The following is an 18170-nucleotide window of genomic DNA, read 5'->3' as shown; positions in this document are numbered from 1 at the left end:
ATTGCAATTAAAGGACTGACCACAGGGGGCGCTGATGTGACGCATTTGCAGCCACACAAAATGAAGAGGAGATGCACACAGGGCCTTTTCCAATATCAACTCTCATGAAATTTCATTTGGATTGTAAATGTACAGTAATTTACTGTCATAAATGTGTAATGGGCCCCTGAATCCACCGACATTGTGCTGGCTAATCAACTCATTTGACAATGAATAGAAATCTGTTAAGAAAGAACTTAGCATTTCGCACGCTTAAAAATGGGACTTTTCCGTGAAAAAACAGGAACTTTTTGGGGGAATGTTTTTGGTGCTGGTCTCATTTTGTACAATTGCTTCTAACAGCCTAAACTTAGTTCAAATTTATCATAGCCATTTTAAAACAGATTGTTTCAAAAATCCCATTTCTGATGTGCTTTGAATTAGATTCTCGCACATGAAAACAAAATAGCATTAGCAATGTTATTTGAAATTTTACAAAAACCTTTTTTAATAAAGAAAACAAAAGAGAAATTAAAAAAAGGAACAAGACAGTGCACTACAAAACTGTTTATTATTTATTTTCATATTTTAATTGATTATATTAATTTTGAATATATTTCATGCAATACCTCATGAAATATATTTCAATTTAAACTAAAATAATTAAATAAAAATATGATCAAAAATATCTAATAAAAAGGGATATAAAAAAATTAACAAATAATGAAGAGCTTATATAGATATATTAACATTATATATTATATTAGCATGAAATTAACAACAGCATTCAAAAAAAGATTATTCTAAAACAGAAAAAAAGGAAAACAATATAACTTCACAAAACACACTGATGAAAAACCACTATGCTAATATCCCAAGAGGCAATCCACTGTAAAAACATGTAATCAAATTGAATTTCAATTTTGTGACCAAGTGGTGTATAATGGAAAGATTGCTGGATGCAAATCACCTGCGCTCCTAGTCAGAAATCAAGTGGTGTGTGCATGCGTGAGTGTGTGTGAGAACGAAAGTATAATTCACCCCCCGGTAAGAGTAAATTCAGAACGGTGAGGGTGAATCAGTTTCGAGGCGAATGATTGAGCCCTCTTCCTCAGATCCCGCCATCAACGTACAAATGAACAGCTTGGAGGTGAGATACCCGGTGAGGAAGAAGCGCTATCATGCCAGTCGTCATTATTCATCTCCTCTAGTCCCTGAGAATACTGACCGGCGAGGGTCTGGGAGGGGGTGGGCCGAGATGGTGTCCTGTTCGAGGCATATAATGGCCTCCAGGACAGAGAGAGATGGAGTACTGACAGACTGAGGCAGTGTGACAGGGCGCTGCTGCACTTTTAATTCTTTCACTCTCTCTAACCCGTCGCTCCTGTGTGGGGTATGGTGGACGGCGCTGGGAGCAACGGTGTGTGATATGAAGCGGATGAGCATCCACACACCCACATGTGCTAAAAAAATGACTGAAGGCTCATCTATCACAGGAAAAGTGCTGCTGTGTTTCTGGTTGTGGGGCGGTGGGAGTTGTAAGGTCATAGTAATTAAGAAAGACCTGCCTTTAAGGTTAGGATATCTCTGGTCACCTTTAAAAGTCCTTTCAAACTACATTTTCAGTGCATTTTGTGCTTAAAGTGAGCTTGAATTTATCATTGAAATATTTAGATTCTGTTGAACTTTGAAGCTTCTGCAATGAAAGAATTCAAATAGTTCACCTGTAAATGAAAACTATGAATATTTACTCACCCGCATGTCGTTCCAAAGCTGTATGACTTTTTTCTTCTTCTGTGAAACACAAAATAGAGTGCTTAATGTTTAAAATGTTTCTCAAAAACGACAAACAGAACAAAGTACCACCATAAAAAATCATTTAAACAACAAAAATTCCAAGGTCTTAAGAAACCTTTATGTGAGGAAAGAAAATAAAAACAATAATTCAAATCATTATTCGCTAAAATGAACATTGAATTTTGGTACAGTTAGTTGATTACACATGAGAACCAACTGTGTTTTTAATCATTTACAGCAAACATGCTATAATGTGTCTTCATGCACTATATTTGAATTTCCACAAACACAAATGAGATTTGAATAGAAGTTTTTAGGTAAATAATGGCTTACATTTTGGCCTAATGCTCATAAAAAGCTATCGAATGAGTTCAGAATATAGTGTATAAGTAATATGGGCCACGCTAAATACACACTTGGAAAGACATGAAGGTGAGTAAATGGTGTCAGAACTTTAATTTTTGGGTGATGTAAGTGTAGCCCAAAAAAGTTGTTTCTTTTTTGTCATTTGAACCTTACCGTTACAATGATGAAGCACCATTCATGGCATGAAATGAAGTTTCCAGCGCAGCCAACTCTCTGAACAATCCCAGCTGTTGCTCTGTGTCACTGAACTCTCAGGTAATTTTGAGGTGAGGTCATTTTAACCTCTGAACACACACAGGTTACACCTGAAGTCTATGGGAAAAAATGAAGGATGATGGGTAGGCAGTAAATACCAGTGCCTGTGAGGTATTGTGCTATATTTCTCTGACAGGAATGAGACTGACATCACTTTAAAACAAAGAATGAGAACACCACACATGCTGAAAACAATCTGAGTAATGAAAGACATGACTTTTGCCCATTTATATCGTAAATTGAGCATTCTAAAGTTTAAACTGATTTCAACTGGTTTAGATATATTACCATATCTCATTTCATTGAAATTAGGCTGTCTGTTTAATTAAGTGCTCAATTTTGTGTTAAATGATTGACAACTATTTGGAGCAATTGATTCTATAATGAGATATTTCATGGAAGAACCGTCTGCATTTGATTATACATTTTGCATTATTGTATCTTCATGCAGCTGGTGAGTTTACTCTAAATAATAAAAGAAAAAAAAAGCAATTATCTCTAAACAATAATTGTTGTAAACAACTGTTTACAAGTGTAATTTACCACAATTATATTTTCGATACAGTGTGTATTTTAAATGTTCATCCTGCATTGCTTCACCTCAGAGGCCGGTTTCATAAACTGCTTAGACTAGTCTGAAAAAGTTAGTCGTCTAATTTATTTTCTTCAAGACAAAAAGGTAGATTGGTTTAATGTGAATCCAAAAAGTAAGACTGATTACCCCTTGGCTAACTGCTAGTTGGTCAAACTAGTTTGTAAGACACAGTCTTAACATAGTGTCTCCACTGTGAGTCTGTTACTGTTTTCTAAAGGTAAATGACAGCAGACTACAGAAATAAATGCACACTTTTTTTGCATACATTTTATATGCCCCTTCCAAAATAATATGTGCAATTTTGATGCTAAAATGTGCGTTTCACAAGCATTAATGGTTATTTGTAGCCTGTTGTGATAGTTGTATTCTATTCTCTCAATTGTACTGAGTAGCAAAGCCCGATTTCATCATCACTGAGCTGATAACGGAAGAAACTCATATGTGCAGAGCATGCTGGGAAACCAAAGAGCCGATAGGACCCGGATGAGTTTTAAGAATCACATGAGGCTTTACCGCTCAGGACAAATCCGAGACCCACTCACAACTATTACAAAAGTCTGTCACCGATGCTCAAGAAGGCCACACACACTAATACATACCAAGAATATGTAACATTTTAGGATAGTTTGTGTAAACTTAGTTATCAACTTGCCTGGTTTACAGTATGTACATATGTTATACCACATAGATTCATCAGGACAGCATAAAAAAAAAATCAATACTGTTTTTTGTTCTTAAGATGTATTGTAGATCCTGTAAGGTTTATTATCTCTAATATCAAAATCCTGTTTAATTTTGAACAAAATAATGTAAAAACACACTATTAGTAGACTCGAATACCTACTTCAAATGACTTTGTGCAAAACAACACACCCAAAGACTCCAAATGCCATCAGAGCGGTACTTTAACCGTCTTCTCCTCAGTACTTCACTGGTCAAAGAGAATGCAAATGACATGCCAGTCAAATCACCTCAGAGGCATGGGATGCGTTTGGAGCCTGTTTAAAAGGCCAGACACATAACTATGGTTTACAACACTGTATGAGTAGACAGAGAGAGAGAAAGAGACAAAAACACTGCCGATATTTTTGAAGCCGGCAGACGCTCCACATGGGGATTGTGAGCGCTCATCATCTTGTTTAGAGTGCATTAGCAGGCAGCGCCTCAGCCTCCTTTGCTCTAGTTTTCTTGTTGTCGGGGTGGAGTGTCCTGAGGCGATAACAGGAGCTATCCCTCCCTCTCTTTTCATTCGCTAATACGCAGGGGCCTAATTTTCCATCAGCAAAGCATGAAATCAGTTGAAAATGCCACACAACAAGAGTCGCTGCGGCTTTGCCACGTGAATTTTGGCCTCTAAATAAAGTTAAACTCCTGGGTGGAAGTAAAGTGGCCGTGCCTGCGGTTCGGGTGAGTAAAAACAACACAGGCTCATTATCTATAAATAGCCTAGAATTTATTTATCATACTAAGATTAGGGAATTGAACAAACCTCAAGCAACACACGTGAGCAATACCCCAAATCAAGTAATTAAATTTTTTTACCTGGCAGATAATAAACTCTGTAAAAAAAAAAAAAGCCATATCTAGGTACCAGAATATCAAAAAGATGAGGATGTGGGCCCAAGAATGCCCTAGCAATCACCTATAACATCCCAAGTACATCAAAGCAAATGCATAGCCATGCCTGACAACCACTCCAAAACAGTACACAAAAAAACTAAACAAAACAACCGTTTTCTATTTTAATATATTTTAAAATGTATTTTGTTTTCCTGTGATGCAAAGCTCAATTTTCAGCATCATTACTCCAGTCTTCAGTGTCACATGATCCTTCAGAAATCATTGTAATATGCAGATTTAATGCTCAAGAAACATATTATTATCAATAAAATAAAATAACTGTGCTGTGCAAAAGAACAGTATTTATTTGAAACCGAAATCTTTTATAACATTATATGTCTTTACAATCACTCTTGATCAATTTAATGCATCCTCGCTGAAGAAAAAAACAAAAATTTCTTACTGACTCCAAACTTTTTTATTAAAAGTATCATAAAAAACTATTTTAGAATAAACATTTGCCCATAGAGGAGTGTGAGGAATGTTTAAGTTTTGAAGTTGCTCAGAAAGTGAAAACTTTTAGAGAACAAATAAGAGTCAAATTGAACTCACAGATTTGTTACTTTGCACTAGATTTAATGCTCAAGAAACATATTATTATCAATAAAATAAAATAACTGTGCTGTGCAAAAGAACAGTATTTATTTGAAACCTAAATCTTTTATAACATTATATGTCTTTACAATCACTCTTGATCAATTTAATGCATCCTCGCTGAAGAAAAAAACAAAAATTTCTAACTGACTCCAAACTTTTTTATTAAAAGTATCATAAAAAAACTATTTTAGAATAAACATTTGCCCATAGAGGAGTGTGAGGAATGTTTAAGTTTTGAAGTTGCTCAGAAAGTGAAAACTTTTAGAGAACAAATAAGAGTCAAATTGAACTCACAGATTTGTTACTTTGCACTCCAGCAGCGCAGACTCCAATCGCAACTTCTTTCTCTCGTTCCGCTACACAAAACAACTTCCTTCATCAGAGGACGGTTACTCCAACAAACACGCACCCTAAGAGAGCAAGAACACTAGAGCTATTTCTCTGTACTGACTGACAAAAAACCATGCAAAATAGATGACAAGAACACACAAAAAAGGGCACATAACAAACCGGAGCTCAGTTACGATGGTTTTCCCTTAATTATTGCAGGTTTGCGTCATATGGAATAGGAATACTGAATCTGTGTTTTTGTGAGTGAGAAAAATGAATGCATATTCATATTTATTTTAGAACTACAGTAACATCTTCTGATTTCTTTCAACATGGGGACAGGAGAGCTGTCAATCAATAAATTGGGGGAAAAAAGTAACTTGCGTTACTTATTTGAAAAAGTAACTCAGATATTCTCTTGTAAATTAAAAAGTAATGCGTTACTTTACTAGTTACTTGAAAAAAGTAATCGGATTACGTAACTCGCGTTACTTGTAATGCGTTACCCCCAACACTGTATTTCAGTGTGTATTAAAAAGAAAAAAACAACATGACTTGGGCCCAACTTTGACAATCAGCCAGTGATCAGATACTTTAGTGTGCAAGTTGCACTTAAATACATGTAAATGTGCACCAACAATTTGCAGACAAACAAAACTAATCACATTTTTTCCCTTTGTCCTCTCATTCTATGCTATATTAAACCCCAAGGGGTGTTTGAATTTAAAGCAAGCATGAAATCCAAACTCTTCAAGCAGATTAAATTCAGAATCAAGTAATCCATGTAAATGCTGTGACAACAGGGGGCCCTGTGCAATTAGTATGCTGGCTAGTGCTAATGCAATTAGGCAAACCAGACAGCTAGAGCTGGGAGCCGTGGACATCGAGGAAGGGCCCGTATTTCCATTTTATTCCAGAGGACACAAGTGTGCGTATCAGAATAAGAGAAATAAATGTTTCTGTTTTCTAATTTAACAGTCTTAACTTTATACACTGAAAATAAACCAAGAAAAATAAATGTACTGTTGCTATAGGGACTTCTGTCAGTAAACAAGCCTAGAGCAGAGAGGCTGTTGGAAAAAAATAACCATTTAGAGGAATCTCTTAGGTGGATCCATCAAAGTGGCAAGATGAGGAACACAATGGACCACCTAGAGGAATAAAACGCTCTCATTTGAGGGTACATAAACAAGCATGACAGGCAAATTCTCTCTGAATGTCCCAATGGAAATACAAGCAAACACTTTAGACTTACTAAAGGTAAAATTAACATCAGTAAACAAAACCTGAACCCAGTGGGATACAGAATGTAAGATGAAAATCATTTAGAGTACTTGAACTACTAACAGATAATCACCCTCATGCCGTTTCAAACCTGCACGAGTTTCTTTCTTCTGTGGAAATGAAAAGATTAGGGTTTATTCAGCACGGCTGCAACTGATTAAAAGTGAGAGTAAATATATTTATAATGTCATAAACATTTCAATTTCAAATAAATGTTGTTCTTTTGAACTTCAGTTTGCATCACAGGATTAAATTACAGTTTAGGAATCAGTTTTCGTAAATTGTAATAATATTTCACAATATTGCTGTATTTATTGCATTTTGGCTCAAATAAAGGCAGCCATGGTGAGCATAAGAGACTTTTTTCAGGAACATTAAAAAAATCTTATCAACTTTTGAACGGTAGTGTACATCGATTTGTTTCTCACATAAAGTTATCATGACTTCAGAAAGATAAACATCTGCAAAATAATAATAATAAAACAGGTCAAAACAGTCAAACAAGGGTGTGTGAATGACAATTTCCATTTTTAGGGTGAACTCACCCTTTAAAAACATACAACTGTCAAACATACAAAAGAACAAGTTTTTTTTTTTTCTCGGATTGTCAGTTGATTGATCCCTGATAGGTCAAAACTCTTGGCTCCATTTTATCATCACATTCATGCATCTTTCCAGAGTGTTTACGTGTCATATTGATGTGGACAGCTGCCACGAGCGATAGTTCCAGTGCGATGTGCCATTCCCAGACTGCTGATTTTGGAGAGCTCTGTGATCTCCCATTGGGTTGAGTGTCTTTAGCCCAAGGGCTTAAACTCATCTCACACTCCCAAAGCCCAACTCTGGACACATGACTACCTGTCAGGGGAGAGGCAATTGGGCTGCTCGACTGCAGCTGGGGTCCAGCACACACACACACACACACAGTCATTTAATGGAGCATGCCAAGGTGATGGCAGACTTCTCCTGCATGTCTAACCCTTGCTGCTCATTCCCCCCCAGTCAGTTTGGTGGGTCTTATTTGACATCTATTATAATGTGGTATAGACTCCATAGCCCTCACAGCATGGTGAGACCGGAGATTCAAACACTGTGGTGAATATTACACTTTACTTATGTAGATTTTAGTCAGAGCAGATGCCATATTCAATTCAACAAATGAAAACGAGGCTTTGGGATAAAAGTACAACCCGTTCAATATTCTGTCGCTTTCAGCCAAAAAAACCACTGAAAACGTCTTTTCACAAATTTCCAGTAGTCACAAACTCTGGAAAATGAGTTGTGGAAATAAAACAGGACCTAAGACTTTAAGGCAGTATGACATAATGAACAGACCATACATCTGACCATCATCTAACCTCATTTTCATTTGTAAATTGAATGACATCTATTGGAGCAAAACCAAATATTAGATATACAGTTTGGAATTTATCATATCATATCATATGATGATGAGATGATGATGATGATATGATATATGATAAGATATGATTTGTCTAATATTTTTATTTACTTCATAATTTCTATTCTACCATTCACTTACAATAGCAAAAATACAAACAATAGCAATAGTGTGTGGATGTAGTGAAAAAAAAAATGTAACTTGACTAAATTCAAATATTTCTTCACATACAGCACAAGCACATACACAGTTCCTCTATAAACAGCCGTTGCAGGAAACTAAAAAGTTGGTATTATGTCAGAGATGCACAGAAAGAGGATCAGTGCAGGTTTTGCATGTGGTTCTCTCTTCCCCTTTAGGCTAGCAGTACTTCCTCCAGCTTAGTAGCACATGGGCGGCAGTAGAGTAGACTTCAGATGACCAGAGCAACCACAAACCAACATCTGTGCAGCAAACCGCATAAACAGCAAGACCTAGAAGCATCCATTTCAAATGTTGATACAAAAGAGATCTTATTAGCAGTAACATGCTTCAGTAATTGCATCAGAGAACACTTCTGGTAACATTATGGTACTTTTTAATCAAGGTAGTATACTCATTAAACTACAATCATTTCTCTGCAAAAACAGTGCTATTTTAACAGATGCTCATTGACTCACGTGGCTCATAATCATGTTTTTCTTGGCAGTTATTCTAGGTTACTCCAAACGTACTGATCACAAATAGGAAAAATTCTGGAAGTGCTGGAACGAGTTAAATTTGCACATGTGTGACTGCAAAGAGTGAATCACAGAGTCAGTGTATAGAAATCTTAGGGTGAAGAAGTCAGTGGCCTTTACAGGGCGTACTTCTGATCCTTGATCATACAGAGATAGAAAGACATTTAATGCAGCACGTGTCCTGAAGAGCTGGGTGATGCTATTGTTCTCATCAGTGGTTTGACAGAGATGGGACTTCAGGACTGTATAATAATGCTTCACTTAAGAACTAGTGATGTTAAAGACATGGTTATTGTGAGGTGACTCATTCTATAGCAGCACAGATGAGCCACTTCTCCTCATGACACATTACAATCTAGAAATACTTCAGAATAATAGTTGACAATAAATCATATTTTTAAACTGAAAATTTACAGATTTGTTTGAAAAATATATCAATAAATATATTATATAAATGACTAAGTTATATTTCACTCCAAAATCATTAATCTTGATTTTTTTTTTTTTTAATTTTGAGAATTTCTAAATTTTTAGTACTGTAATGAAAAAAGACCGTGCTACAAATTGTATTATTACAAATATTACTATTAGTAGAACTCTTTTTAAATTTGTGCATTTATATATATGGTACATGCATAACACACATCCATACTGTGATACAGTGATGAATCTTTAAAAAATATTATTCATTTATTTACTTATTAATACATCTATATATACACACACTTACAGTAATACAGTGATGAATCATCTATTTAAGTTATTTCTTCATTCATTCACTCATTTATTAATTTATTTATATTTATAAGCTAATTATGAAGGTTTCACCTTATGAAAAAGAAATAAATAAAATGTATTTCATTTTGCATGAGGTGAAATATGACTGGGTCATTTGTTCAGTACAATGGAACTAAATATAATATTGCATTTATATGATATTGCATTATCTGATAACATCCATGACACTTCCTTGACATTCTTCTTAACTGCAAATTGTTCCGAATTTCAAAAATGAACAAAGAGAGAGAGAGGTAGATATGGAGCTTGTGCCATAAACCTCTCATGTGAGTACATAAACACCAAGGCCAAGGAATGGAAAAGAGCATGTTTGAGTGTAAACCGATGATCATATTAAAGTGCTGTGGGCTCACTCTGTGGCCTGTTACTCCTTTAAAATGCGGACTTCCACTTTTTACAGGGGGGTTTTCTACTCAAGGTTTGGCTGCATGGAGTGGTCTTTGGACAACGGCCCCTTGCTGGCATGGACAGTCACTTGGCACAGACCAGGATGTTTCAATTACAGTCCATGTGAGCGAGGGAATTCAGAAGCGCTGCCAAAAATAACAGAACAGATGCAAAACCAAAGCAAAGAATGCTGCAAACTGCAAAACTTGTAGACATATTGCTCGAAAGCAACGAGGCGAAAGCTATTTTCATCAGCAATATCACAGAAAGCAGTGAAACAAAAGGTTTCACTAACAAAGCTTTCCACAGAGACTTGACACTAGTGTTAGTATCTATTTACATACTGAGAATGCGCTCGCAGCAATTTGCATAATGTTTTTCTGCTGCGTACTCTGGGGAGCTGCATTGTAACATATTGGTGCTTAATGAACTCTGAAAAAATTGATTTTCCACAGAGTAAATTAAGAAATGCATTATAGCTGTTAAAGCAATCTTGGGGGAAATCTGAGACTTCCATGGCGAAAGTATGCTTAGAAAGTAATAAATTACACGTTACACTTATTTGCTTTAATTCATGCTAATTTCACCCAATTAATGTATCACAGAAGCTTTGTGTGCTGTCACAAGAGATTTAATTATTTATTCAGGGATTTAGTTTTTCTTCTTGTATGTTTGCCGCATACGTGTGATAGCATCTACCTCAAAGCATGTGTATTTGTTGGAGTGTTTATGCTAATAAATGTCTGATGTATTTGCGCTGCTGTCTTGATGACTCTGTGTGTTTACTTTATACACTGATTCTCTGTTATATTTATTGCAGCTAATGAGTGTGGATGTGTTCCAAATCACACTAATAGTATGTACATCTCTTATGATGAAGTACATACTTTAGAATATGTCATAACACAATGAACCAGTGGTGAGACATAAATAGGGATGGGTATCGTTAAGGTTTTAACGGTATTACTACTCTTACCGATACTGCTTATCGATTCGGTACTGAGCTGAGCTGCATCTTACATTAATCACCGATTGAGCCGATTCTGACGTTAAGTTTGGGTTTTAGGGAGGAACGAATGCGCACTATTAAAAAAACACGGATGGAAAAAGGATCTTTGCTGTATAATATTACTTTTTTGCTGGTTTGTCATGAAGCATTTAAGTTGTGGTGAGCTTTTTTCAAATGAAATGGTGAAAAGCTAGTGAAGTGACACTCAGAGCAGCTCTGGAGATGAAGTTCATGTGTCCATGTCTACATATAATGAGACGCAGACGTTGAAAACAATGGGCGTCACATGTGTTTGAGTCTGTGTATCAGACAAAACCATGCCATTCATTCACACAGAGACACACAGAACATGCAGACTTATTAGCGACATGCACTGACTGGCTGTTGTCGCCTTTATTTTTGATGCCTGATAGACTGTTAGATTAGTCCATATCGAGTAAAAGTGTCCAGAGCTTACCATCGTTAAACAATATCATATCGAGACTGCAATAAAATGTATCGCCCTAATGCATCACATCACATGCACTGTAGAAAAAGTCTCTTTGTGCTGAGAAAGAGAGAAAGAGACAGAAAAAAGCAGGTGGGAAAACCCCTTCTGTGTATCACACAGCATGACTGGCCTATGGGCGGGTTCTCGTAAAGCATGAATCTCTGTTTTGCAAGACTAAAACAGAGGCCTGATTGTGTCCAGGCCACAGTGTTCATCCTGTGGGCGACATGGACAGGAGTTCTGCCTTCCTTCCTTTTCGCTCTGGCACATGCCGATGAGTCATTGTTTACAATCTTTTCAGATCTGCTGCCCTCAAAGCAACCTTCCTGACAGGACTTTTCCATTCATTCAGAATCCGTGCATGTCGAAGCCTGACACCGTGAAGCCTAACAAACCTTTTTTACGATCTAAGGTTGAACTCTTTTTCTTCTAGGCCATGTTGCCATGAAATCAAAGCTAGCTGTCCAAAAACACACACTCTCTCTCTCTCTCTCACACACACACACACACACACACACACAAACTGTTGTATCTCACCAGAAGTCCTACATAAAGCATCTGTGGACAGTTTCAAACATTTGCACTCCATGCAACACAGCTACACTCACTATACAAGCCAGTTTTTATGTCCTAAAGGCATTGATACACATCATTAAATCCCACAGATTCTGTCGCACATGCTGGAATAATTTTGCTTGAATTAGAGCTTTGTTTACCAGATTTAGTAAACGAAAACCTCTAGCTACCACCCAGACCTTTTCACAACCTGTATTTATGCACTAACTATTTAGAAGCTTTACTATTGCACGTGTTTGATTTTGGCTGTATTTTTGTCTTTGACTTGAAAAACATTTGAACTAAACTATTATACAATTAATTAATCTATTCTGGGGATGAAAAAAGGTGCTTTATTAAAAATAATTGTTGCAATATTTAGATTTATTTATTTTTTTGGCCAATGACCATTCTGTTTTCTTGAAGTCATGGGATGCAAATGGTGCTTTATTAAAAAAAAAAAAGTTTTTACAATATATATATATATATATATATATTGCATTAATTACTTTTGGAACAAGGAAATTTTTATTTATTATATATTTTATTTTTGCCAATGACAATGTTTTCTTGAACATATGGCATGGAACTTTGACTTTTTATGGGGTTTTTTTTCCCAATGACAGTTCTATTTTCCAGAACACAAGAGATGGAAATGCTTTTGCTTCATTCTAAAATAGTTTTTGAAATATCTTGATTTTTTTTTTTTTGCATAAATAATTATCATTTTATTTTATTTCTATACAGATTTGTTTTAAATACATGGGATAGAAATACTGCTGTACTAAAAAAAAAATGTTGTGGTGTACTGATATTTTGCATAAGTTATATTCAGAACATGGAAGCAAAGCTAACTACTGACGGATAATATCAATTAAGTTCCTAAATTGTCACATTGTAAAAGTAGAATGGCTTACGAAGGCAGTTTCATTATGACAAACAAAGAAATCTGCCCAGAACTGACACATTGTAGCTCTGTCAAAGAGTTTTAGTCACAGACTAAACCAAGGATAAAAAGACGCTCTGCCCAACATCCCCCTTCCCTAGCGACAGCTTCAATTTCTGCGGCAGCTGTGACTGTCCCATTCTGTTGATATTAAAAAGCTTATGTGCTGCTGGTTTTTCCAGTAAATTAGAGAAAACAAAATCTCCTGATTAGTCAATTAAGTGCCACATTAGTCTGGGACTTAATTAAAAGATAGGGGAGCCTCTTTAAGGATATGCTACGATGTGTACGGAATGTTTAAACAGGAGAATGAACAAATGGAGCTTGTTAAAACTCACTGCGAGTCACTTGACATCTTACACGACTGCAACTAGGGCTTCACAAATAGAATGTCAGGCTTTAGCACTCCATAGATCTTGCTATGCTAATCTGGGACGGGGCAAGAAGAAGTGCCACGCAATACCAGCTGGCACAACAGAATGTAAACACTCACGAAATCACAGGCTTAGAGGTCGAAAGAGCTGATGCAAGCAGACACACACTGATACGCTCATGCATGGTCAGACACATAGGTAACCCTGCTCGGATTGAACTTCAGATTGAAGACTGAGGATACCTGAAGAAAGAATACAGGGAAGAAAAATCAGATATGAGATCTCTTTAAAATCTTTTTTTTCTTCTCCTAGACAGCAATGAGATTAAATGGAGAGAAAATGGTGAGTTTTCCTCTCAAGGCTCCTGTTTCTCAGATGTCTCTTCTCTTAACAATGTCTCAAATTGTGCTGACAAGTGCAACCAAAAGTCAAAGACCTAAATTTGAACTCAAACATTCCTCAAATTCTTACAACATCAAACTGCAATCCAAAATAATGTCATAGGTATGCACTCCTACTGTATTGTGAATAATTGTCTCATTTCTTTCTGTTTCAATAATTTTAGGAGAAACATCTGAGGAGACTTACAGTAAAAAGTCTCCACTTGCTCTGCATTTACTCTGTTTCTAGAAGAAACAAATGAGATATTAAAGTTGTTACTGTAATGAAAACTGATAACTTTAAGTTTCCTGAGGATATAATTAAGTTAAATAAGTTAATTACATTTCTGGAGCTATAAAACGACAACCTGTAAACACTAACATTTTAGCTTTTAATTCCTACAGTAGGTTTTGTAGCGAATCAGCTCATGGGGAAATATGAATAATTAATCATAACTAGTTATAATTAATTATAAATATTTAGATCCGCTGTAGATATTTACTTGACCTCTCAGGGTCAACTGTCTGTCAATTCTAAGAACGTTAATTTCCTGGTTAAGGGAAATAACTTTCTTACTGTACAACAAAAAACAGGCTGTACACAAAGCCTGTAGCATAAATCTGCATGATTAGGGACTCCAGTTATGAGCAAACAATGAACAACGTCAAGTGTGATACAAGAAAGACTTTATTAACTACATAAACACTTAAACTAGTCCAACATACTACATAAACACTTAAATTGGTCTAACATACACACACACACACACACACACACGCATACAGTTGGTATAGGAAAGGGTTAAAGCTTAAGCAGTAAAGAGGAGAGAAATAAGGAATGAAGTTATGGATCCATTTGCACATTCAGCAGATTTACAGCCTGAAGGGAACATCAGACTCTTAGTTCAAACACACCTTTGTAAAAAGGTGCAAATGATACCTATCATCAGAAGACTAACTCATAGATACTAAACATGGTAGGATTACATATAGATGACAGAAACGAGTGGTTCCATCACAAGCCGGCATAAACAGTATACAATATAACGACAACATACACAATGACCTGAAGGATATGTGTGTTAATTCAAAGAAAGGTTTTCCTATTAATTAATTAGAGAATAGCAAATTTTTGGGCATTGTGTGTCTCTCCTAAGGGTGAATGAGGTGTGAGTTTTCTCTGCTTGCATTCCTTTGAGCAATAAAACCAGTGATATCAGCCTTGGTTGCCATGGAACCAGAGGCCTGTTCTGCTTTCCTGAGGTGTTACGCATTTCGGAGGAAGGGTTCATAGGTCCTCATATGGCTTGTTAACTGAGGGGTGTTACAGAGTATTTGTTAAATATAGCTAACAAAATACATATTGTGTGTTTGATTGGTCCAGACGCTACAGTTTGCATAATAACAATTTAATAACAATGATAACAATTGCATAATCCTATTGCTCCAAAAGCAACCTTAAGAGAAATATCTAAGACAAAGTTGATATTAAAACATAACTAAAATCCTATGACAAAGCAACCTCTGAATAATAAAACTTCCCTCTGGGTAGATGTATAAACTGCTCATTGACTTCCTCAGTAGTTGCGAAAATAATAATAGTGATCAGGTATATTGCATCATTTTCAGGAAATGGCGACTGTAAATTCACAGAAGACGGTCCAGACATGGTGCTACCAAATTCATATCCGTAATTTAAGAGATGAGAAAAAGGCGGATATTTCCTTTTGAGACGAAATAAATTATGCATCATTTCATTTCAAACAGAGGTAATATTATACTGGCTTTGTCTGTCCTACTTCATAAATCCTGAGCTTTAAAACACTCACGAATGCACGAACACCAACACAATCCCTTTCAGCCAACACACACAAAAGACACGATTTTTGCCAGTGCCCTGAGATTTACGGTACACTAACATCACAGTTCGCTGGATGTGTTGCTGTCTCAGCGTCACATTCTATCCAGAACAATGCAACAGCTGACAGCTTGCACAGTGATTCATCCCGCTTAGCAGAATTGTTTCTGCCATGTACTAATTTATTAACAACCTATGCATGTTCTAATGTAGTAAATTTGCATATAGATTTTTAACCTGGAAGCCAAATCATGAATATTCCTCAGGCAGTGGAGTATTTCTCTTTGTTAGTCACGTTCGATTCTTAGAAGTGGGACTGAGATGAGAAAGAGAAGCCACAATCGCTCCAATCTTCCACAAGACACGTATACTTCTAGGGCCGCATTCCGGTCCTTCCTTAACCTTTTGCTCAGAACACAGCAGAATCTGACATTAAACCTTTTATGTTGCAATTTAATGCATGCACATGCGTTTGACCTGAATAACATAATAATGCAGGAAATATATCATATTCAGTAATGCACAAGTATTGCGAGAACAGTGGAATGAGGATGGAGATTACTTTAGATGAACGAATGAACAAGTCTAGGAAGTTGGGGTGGCGGATTTCCATGAAATACCACAGGACGCGCATTTATTATGAGGGTGGTGCCAGGACACAAGTGGTTTTCCCTGCAAGAGCAGGCTGCAGGTGCACGTTTCGCACACCTGTGAAGTTTCCCTGTATTCCCTTGCGTCGCCCAGCAATGCAACAATCAGATGCAGGCATAAACACCACGCTCCTGTGGAAATGCAACAAATCGTACCTGTCAGCCTGACAGGTTGCCTCTGTATGGTGAATAAACAAGTAAAACAGAGATATAAACAGGTGTAGCTATTGTCTGAGGAGTCTGACAAACAAATCAAGAGCATCTGTAATGGTGTAATTACAGCAGAAAACAGGATTTAATCTTTTCTAACCTTGTTCTGACTGATGATCTCTGGTGCAACCAGGGAAAGAAATGTTATTAGTTTTGGTGCTTTGGTCGGTCTTCTTTTTTTCTTTTCTTTTTTTATTGTTGAGCTGATCGTAATAATATTAATAACAATATTTTTATATTATAATATCTATTTTTTTATTTTATCTATCTATCTATCTATCTATCTATCTATCTATCTATCTATCTATCTATCTATCTATCTATTTTTTATATGGTCCAGGGCATGAACACAGATAAAATCATATAAAATTGAGTATCCTTGTGTAATGTATTTATATAATAATATAATGTATATCTATCTATTACAGTAATTAGAACCTTGGAGGAAGTTGTCATGAAAATAAATGTCACAATGTAAATGTTCTATCATACTGACAGAAGTCATAATAATGATCCCAAAATAGGCTTAATTTTCTTCAAACAAAATACACATCATTTCATTTCTTAGTTGATTTGAGGGTAAAATATCGGTTTCGTGATATTCATCCTTGCACACCCTATCATAATGTTTTGAGTGCAAAGACAGGATCAGATCTTCACACTGACAGACTCACCACAGTAAATATGCTAGCCAGATTTGACAAGCCACTAACTTCACCACAAGATATCAGACTGAAAAAACAAAGTGATTAAACTGTTTATCTTTCATAAACCATGCATTCCACTGCTGATTGACAAAACCATAAATAGCTAAATTTGCTGCACGTTCAGATGCATATTTAAAGGCCTTTACATAATTACCATCAAATCCAGTGTGTGTGGATCAAAATACACAAGCTCAAAGCATCACGACAAACAAAACTGTCAATCATTGAGAATGACTACATGCTACTGAGGCCTTTCATTTAAGTGATGTTAAGAGCAAACAATCAACCATCCTGCTTTGGTACCCACAACACATCCATATCAAACAATGACAAGTAGCAAAGGTGACATCTAATTTATAGCTCAAGGACTGCGAACAAGAAGTAAACAGGCATTTCCGAACCACGGGTCTAATTCAATTTGCCTCTCCCATGGTTCAATGCATTTAGGGAAGTGCAGAACGTTAATGTCTTGCTAATAGGCTAGACAAGCCTTCACAGCTAACTCACGGTAAGCAGTTGATAAAGTTGCATATGAAAAGTTAAGACATGTTCAAAATACGTCTCAATGTGTCTCTTTCATTTTAAACCCAAAGCCGGTGTTGTCAGTGCTCAACTTCAAAAAGACGAACCGTAGAAACTTTGAACCGCTCCGTGCCCCGTCTGTGGCTGTGGGCTTGTTTTCCTGATCTCACTAACTACCGCTTGCTGTCGTTACATTGCTGTTGCTTCGCCTGCAGGTAAAGAGAGATTAAACAGCATGCGGGGCCCGTGTAAAGCAGCAAAGGTTTTATGGAGGGGGTCTTTAAATATTTAAGGTGTGAGTACAATGAGGCAGAGCTGAAATACAAAATACAAACCTGCA

The 18170-nt window shown here is 36.4% G+C and overlaps 1 protein-coding gene and 1 long non-coding RNA gene across 3 annotated transcripts in view; both read right to left on the bottom strand.

Annotated features, from left to right (window-relative positions):
• Positions 1 to 1771, bottom strand: part of LOC107580173 (uncharacterized) — a 3299-nt gene extending 1528 nt beyond the window's left edge. For both annotated transcript variants that reach the window (XR_001608599.1, XR_001608600.1), the window contains exon 1: positions 1735 to 1771. This is a non-coding gene — a long non-coding RNA (uncharacterized lncRNA). The remainder of the gene's footprint in view (positions 1 to 1734) is intronic.
• Positions 1 to 18170, bottom strand: part of LOC107580133 (myoD family inhibitor domain-containing protein-like) — a 63556-nt gene that overhangs the window by 15119 nt on the left and 30267 nt on the right. The window lies entirely within an intron of this gene.

The sequence above is a fragment of the Sinocyclocheilus grahami genome, unplaced genomic scaffold (genome assembly GCF_001515645.1).
Source record: "Sinocyclocheilus grahami isolate Dianchi unplaced genomic scaffold, SAMN03320097.WGS_v1.1 scaffold33.1, whole genome shotgun sequence".
Lineage (NCBI taxonomy): Eukaryota > Metazoa > Chordata > Actinopteri > Cypriniformes > Cyprinidae > Sinocyclocheilus > Sinocyclocheilus grahami.
This window is presented reverse-complemented; position numbering and strand designations above follow the sequence as displayed.